Source organism: Triticum aestivum, chromosome 5D (genome assembly GCF_018294505.1).
Source record: "Triticum aestivum cultivar Chinese Spring chromosome 5D, IWGSC CS RefSeq v2.1, whole genome shotgun sequence".
In the NCBI taxonomy this organism is placed as follows: domain Eukaryota; kingdom Viridiplantae; phylum Streptophyta; class Magnoliopsida; order Poales; family Poaceae; genus Triticum; species Triticum aestivum.
Window position 1 is genome coordinate 497,481,743 of NC_057808.1, and position 6,304 is coordinate 497,488,046.

A 6,304-nucleotide genomic window follows, 5' to 3' on the forward strand; every position below is an offset into this window, starting at 1 on the left:
GGATTAGGTTAGTAGATAAGATTTATATTCTTTTAGTAAGTCTTATCGAACTGGTAATTGATAAGCCACAAGTGAGTTGCTGTGGTGCAGCGATGTTTGGGTTATTGCTGGGAATGCAGTTCGCGTGTGCATAGTTGCCATATGTGTGTCCTTACCGGGATGAATTGTCACTGTCGTAGCAAGTGCTGGGAAACGTTATGGTCTTTCAAGGTCAGTATGGCCGGCACCATGGACCACTCTGGCTATTGCAATCGGGTGAGTGGTGCCTCAGTGATTGTCATGGGGATGGGCCACCAAGTACCATCCTCTGTATTTTGTCTGGATTCTTATCCTTATACTTATAGTTCTATGCTATTATTTCACCGAACGAGCTTTATAATCATTAGTAGCAGAGTCTTATGTGGATTCCCTGGTTTTTGCCATGCATTGAGGTTTCAATTGATAAGCCACAAGTGGGTTGCTGTGGTGTAGCTATGTTTGGGTTATTGTTGGGACTTGGGAATGCAGTCCGCCTATGCATAGTTGCGATATGTGTGTCCTGTACCTGGATGAATTGTCACTGTCGTAGACAAGCGCTGGGGAACGGTACAGTCTTCCAAGGGCAGTAGTATGGCCAGCACAACGGACCATTCTGGCTATTTTTCTAAAAAATATATCAAGAGTGATGCTTTTTATCAAAACATGGAACACGTGTGTAATCTCAGTTATCCAGTAAATGCATTTTTACTGTATGAGACTTGCCTTGTTGGGCTGGTGTGACCATTTCAGTTGGCCTGATCACGAATGTATGCTGCTTGCGCTTTATACAGCAGTAATCACTTTGTAGATCATTCTTTTCAAGTGAGTTTGTTAAGAATTAAGCTGTCTTATCTGACCTGAATCGTGTTTGCAGAAATCATTGAAGAACTTATCACAAAGGGGCAACAACTTGATGCCGTGAACTTTGCATATGAGGCTGGTCTTCTGGAAAAATTCTCCCCAGTCCCTCTTTTGAAATCCTACCTGGAGGATTCTAAGAAGATGTATTGCACTTCAGATAACGTGAGCACCAGCAGTGGCCAATCTGGGGTAAGACTTAGTAGTAATTCTGAGTTCAGTGTCGCATGCCTGAAAGTCTACAAGTAGTCAAGTAGTCTGTCAACTGGGCTTTCTGAAAGATATACAAATCTTTGCTTGTTGTAGCTATACCAGTTTACCTCTGTTTGCTACTACTCCGTCCCATAATGTAAGATGTTTTTTGGCACTACACATTATGGGACGGAGGGAGTAGTAGCTAGCATTGTATTTTAATTCTTTGTTGTGGCTTTGGCGAGGATTTTCTGCCTGCTCTGTTTCTCGTACCAAATTAGGGTCTAATATTGCATCTCTTGTAGGTAAATGCAAATAAGAAGGAACAGTCTGCGCTTCGGGCTGTTATAAAGTGTGTTGAGGACCACAAACTCGAAGCTGAGTTTCCATTGGAGGATCTCCGGAAGCGGCTGGAAGAATTGGAGATGGCAAAGACTGAGAAGAAAAAGGCAGCGTCGAGTTGTTCCAGTGGCGGCCCAGCAAGCAAGCGCATCAAAGGTAGTGCTGGGGGAGCAATGTCCCCTTCCAAGTCTGGTCGTCTAAGCGACAACACCGGTGCACCATCTTCGCCCTCGACCGCCACCAGCAGCAGCACTGCCACCGCATTCATCGGCTCTCCAGCCTCCCATGTCTCCTACGGTACCGGATCTCCCTACTCTTATGATAGGTCAGCTGGGCACGCCCTCTACTGTGGCCAGAGCCCAATGAGGGAGCCATATGCATACCCACCTGCTGTGCCGGTGCCTAATGTTGGCCTTGGAATGCCATACCAAGCCCCTCCCATGACCTACCCCATCTACGCCGGTTACAACAGCGGCCCGGGAGCCTATGGCAATGCCATGGCCCCAGCCTTTCACCAGGCTTACTACCGGTAGAATCAGTCGGAAATGACCAAATGACAAGAGCCGATGACGGCGGGGCTTCGTCAACGGTGCCCTGTTTTGTAGCGACTGACTACAACGGTAGGTTGCGTACGTCCTTAATACATCACTACTAGATGCTTATGTTACTTCGTTCTGTCCGGTTATTAGCACTCATGTTTACTTCCGCACTGAAAACTGAAAGACTGAATGTAAAGTATGGATGCCGTGTATGTGGACCTTGTGTTGTAATTCAGTTTAATGCGCTAGGCGAAAAAACCAAAAAAATATATTATGCATGTAATCCTCGAGCATTGACTATTAATATCTTCTGCTAGCTATGGTTGCGATGGGGCGTTGGTCATTATTTCTCTCTGATTATTCCATCTGTGTGCTTGTTATGCTGTTTCTTTGTATGTTTTACTTAGGGTGTGTCTAGGGCACATCTAGATGTGCTCTAGTTATTGCACATCTAAGTGGGTGAATCAAGTATAAAGAGAAAAAGAAAAAAGAAAATATTCACACGAATCTCAATATAAGATCAATGACATATGACTTAGATGTGCAATACTTACTAGTTATGCTTTTCTTAGCTTAACTTTAGCTTGCTATTTATTCAAAGACATCGGAAACCTCTGATGCAATAATGTGCAGACTATATAATTCCACACTTGACAAGAGTTCTTTACTCACACCCTCTTTAGTCAAAACATGAGCAGCACTAGTCGCTGTTCGATGAGCCCAGCTTACCTTATACGCTGCGCCTGGAGCCCCTTTTTGAGGTCCTTGATTAGTGTCCCAACAGCTGGTAGGTTCTTCTCCTTGCTTCGCAGCATATCGACCACCACCTTACAGTAAGCTTGACATGACCACCTCCTTGCAGTCAAGCTTGGCATTCTTTTCCTCAGCAAGCTGCAACGCTGGCTGGCACGCCAGAATTTCGACGACCTCCAGATTCGACGCCTCCGGAAAGAAGTAACAAGCACTTCCTCGGAAAGCGCCGGGCCGCCGGTGTGGTCTCTGAACAAAACACCACCCTCTCCTTTGTCAGCAAGTTTCAAGACAGCCCTATCAACGCTCATCTTCAGCCAACCATCTTCTTGAGCCTGTCTCCACTCATTCATACAAGTCATCACCGAGTCTACTATCACTTGTGGTGCCGCAATATTCTCCCCTTCCGTTGCTTTGAGCGTCCACGAGCATGACGCTTTACCACGCCACCCCCTCTCGCTGTTGCTCGTCCTTGAACTATACCATCTGCATGCACTAACCTTCCAAAATCAAAGCAAAAGTGGGACATCTTTTCATAGCAAAAATCATACCAAGTCCTCTTCTTATCTTCCAGTGATGCTTTGAGGTAGAACCCCCGCACAAGCGGATCAAAAACTGACAGCTTTGCACGCACACGAAGACGTTTGCTTCTGGAAAAACCATCTGTCTTTCTCTACATCAACACGAACCACTTCACCAAGCCAGTTGCCCAACGCTTTGCTAAAATCCTCAGATCTTCTATCTAGCGGCAGATCTGTCACACAAACCCACATTTGCACTGTGTTAAAACCCCTCTCCGACGGCCTGACATCACCCTCATAGTCCTTGAGAACTATCACATGCAAGTCAAACTGCCGCGGTCCATTGTTAACCGCATGTTTTCAGTCTCCTTTGCTTCCAAAGTGGACAACAAGGATGTCTCTGAATTGTGCTTCGCGGTGCAGACCCCAAGCCCCCATCATTGTTCTTTCTAGCGCATGTATGTAAGACTGTAAGTATGTTCACCGGCCGGGGTGAGCAGACTTTGCCCATGGCAGACCATCTCTCCTGCCCCGGTCTTGGAACACAAAGCTTGCCGACTCCTTCTCAGTAAGCAGCAGGTCTCCCATCCTTGCAGTGAGCCTGGCCGCCTCTTCCGACTCCTTCCCTTCCTTCGGCGATTTCTTCGAACCCCTGCTTGCTGATCCCGTTGCCGTCCTCGCCGTTTGCGTTGGAGTCTTTTGCGTTTTGGCTGCCGCGCCGTCGCCACCCCACACGCCTCACCACCCCCTGAGAGGAAAAACCTAACCTAAGCTAGCGGCGGAAGACGATCGCCCTACAATCGCCTCTCCTGGAAAGCCCCTGGTGGTGGACTCGCTCCGTAGAACTACACTTTTCTGGTGTTGATTTATTTGGCTTTGTGCACGCATGCATGCACTTCCAGTTTGAGCGTGAATTGTACTAGGATCGTTTCCGAGAAATTTTTTGCCACAGCGCTTTTGCGTCTTTTTCGTTCCAATAAAGCTGTTCGAGATGAGTGTGCGTGTATGTGGTGTGCACTGTGTCGTCCTTGTAACAGTGCGTTATAAAACTTGGATGAACAAAGAGTATATACAACCAAGACACGTTTATCCAAATTCAAGCACACATCGATCAAACTATCGTCACACAACTTTAGACTTCTCCTGAGATATATGTTTCTGACCTAATAAATCTTCTAATGGTACCAATCTCCCCTAACATTTTTATACGTATATATCAAACTGCATGTTTGCCGTATTATATTCATCGATCACTGCTTGTCCTCGACGGCGACGGGTGGCTCCTCCTCCTTCGCCTCCTGCATGATGGTGACGCCGAAGATCCTCAGGCAGCCCGCCGGTACTGCCGGCGGCTGCACCGCCACCTCGGCAGCTGGCGCCTGTGGCGCTGGCCCGGGGATCGCGAGCCCGAGGTGATCCGGGGGCAAGAGGAGGCGCGCCCGCTTCCTCGGCACGATGGGCTTGCCTGTGTAGTGCTTCCTCATGTGGCCCCCGAGTCGGACGCCGCTGCTGTACACGGCGCCGCATACCTTGCAGGTGTGCTGTTTCACCGGCCTGGGCGCGCCCGCGGCGTGGTCAATCGGGTCGATCCCGGCGGCTATGGCTGCGGCGGCCGCCGCCGCGATCCGCCGGTTCTTGTGGCCGGCGACGTGGCCGCCCAGCCCCTGGTGCGTCGGGAACCACCGGTAGCACTCCTTGCACGAGAACCCAGGCGGGGCGGCCGGGTCCTGGTGCGGGATCATGTGCAGCGGCCCGTGGAAGGCATGCAGCGGCGCCGCGGCCTGCGGTGGGGGGGCGAAGACATGCTGCTGTGCGGGGGCGGGCGGGTGGAGGTAGACGGCGGCTGGCTCTGGTGCTGGTGCGACCGGAGGGGGGACGGGGACTTGCGGCGGTGCAGGAGGCGTCGGGGCGATGTCGACTTGCTTGGGTGCAGCGGCCGGTGGTGCTGCCTCTGCCACCACGATGGCCATGGAAAGATCAGCAGCACTCTGACTGGGCTTCACGCTTGCGCTGCCGCTGCCGGGGACAACCTGATCGCTGCTGGCCACCTCCACGGGCATCGGGTCGTCCGAGATCTTGGGCTCCGCTACGACATTGGGCATGGACACGGACACGGAGTCGTCCACGGCGCTGACCGCAGCAGACACCTTGTCCTCCTCCCTGGGCTGCGCCTGCGCGTGGACCCTCATGTGGCCATGCACGGCCTTGGAGCTGTGGAACTGCCTGTGGCAGACGGGGCAGGCCGGGAATAATGCGGTGACGGCAGCAGCGTCGCTGATGGTCCTGCCGGAACCGAGCGAGGATGTGGGCGAAGAGTCCCGGGTAGTCAATCTTGATCCTGAGACGGCGCCGCCGCCCCCGACGACCACGTCCTCCGGTACCGGGACAGTGCCGGGCCGCGCGACCGTGACCATCATCCCCCGGGCCCGGCGGTCGTCGCGGTGGGGCACTGGGTGGAGGTAGTAGCGCGCGTCCTCGTCGTCGGTGTCGGTGTCGGAGCCCGTTCTGTAGGCGGAGACGACCTCGCCCTCCTCGATCTCGCGGCGCCGGCGATCAGCGGGATCGGCCATGGAAGGAAACCAGATCGATCGATCGGCAGTGAGGGTTCGGTATCGCTACGCTACGCTACGCTACGCTACGCTACGCTGGAGGGTTTAGGGCTTGGCTTGTGTTGTGGGGGGGCTTGCGCCTGCGCTTTGCTTGTGGGGTGGAGGGAGATAGAGGAGGAGTGGGTTGCCTTATATGGAGAGCGAGGGGCTTGGGTGAGGGGTAGATCCGTTCTGCGGCGGCAAGGCGTAGTGGGACTCGGAGGCGGGGTAGTACTAGATCGGTAGCTAGGGTTTAAGCCTGCCTAAGCGAGCGGGGGTTCCGTGGCGCGCGAGGCTGCGATCGAGCTGGGTGGTGGATCGCGGCGGGGGGTGGGATGGGAGTCCGCTTCGGAGACGATGGACGATCGATGGCGGGTGAAGGAAGGAAAGGCTGGGATCGATCCGGTTTGTTACGCGGTTTAAACGGGATTCGCCTGCTGTTAAATTTGACGGACTGACAGCGCGGCGCGGCAGATAGAGATAGAGAGAGAGAGAG

At 52.6% G+C, this 6,304-nt stretch overlaps 1 pseudogene across 1 annotated transcript in view; it reads left to right on the plus strand.

Annotated features, from left to right (window-relative positions):
* LOC123123171 (5'-3' exoribonuclease 4-like) overlaps nt 1-2,269 on the plus strand; it is a 14,783-nt pseudogene extending 12,514 nt beyond the window's left edge. Inside the window, exons 25-26 of the transcript XR_006460534.1 lie at nt 893-1,068; nt 1,374-2,269. The product of XR_006460534.1 is annotated as a 5'-3' exoribonuclease 4-like (transcript). The remainder of the gene's footprint in view (nt 1-892; nt 1,069-1,373) is intronic.
* Nucleotides 2,270-6,304: the final 4,035 nt, after the last annotated feature.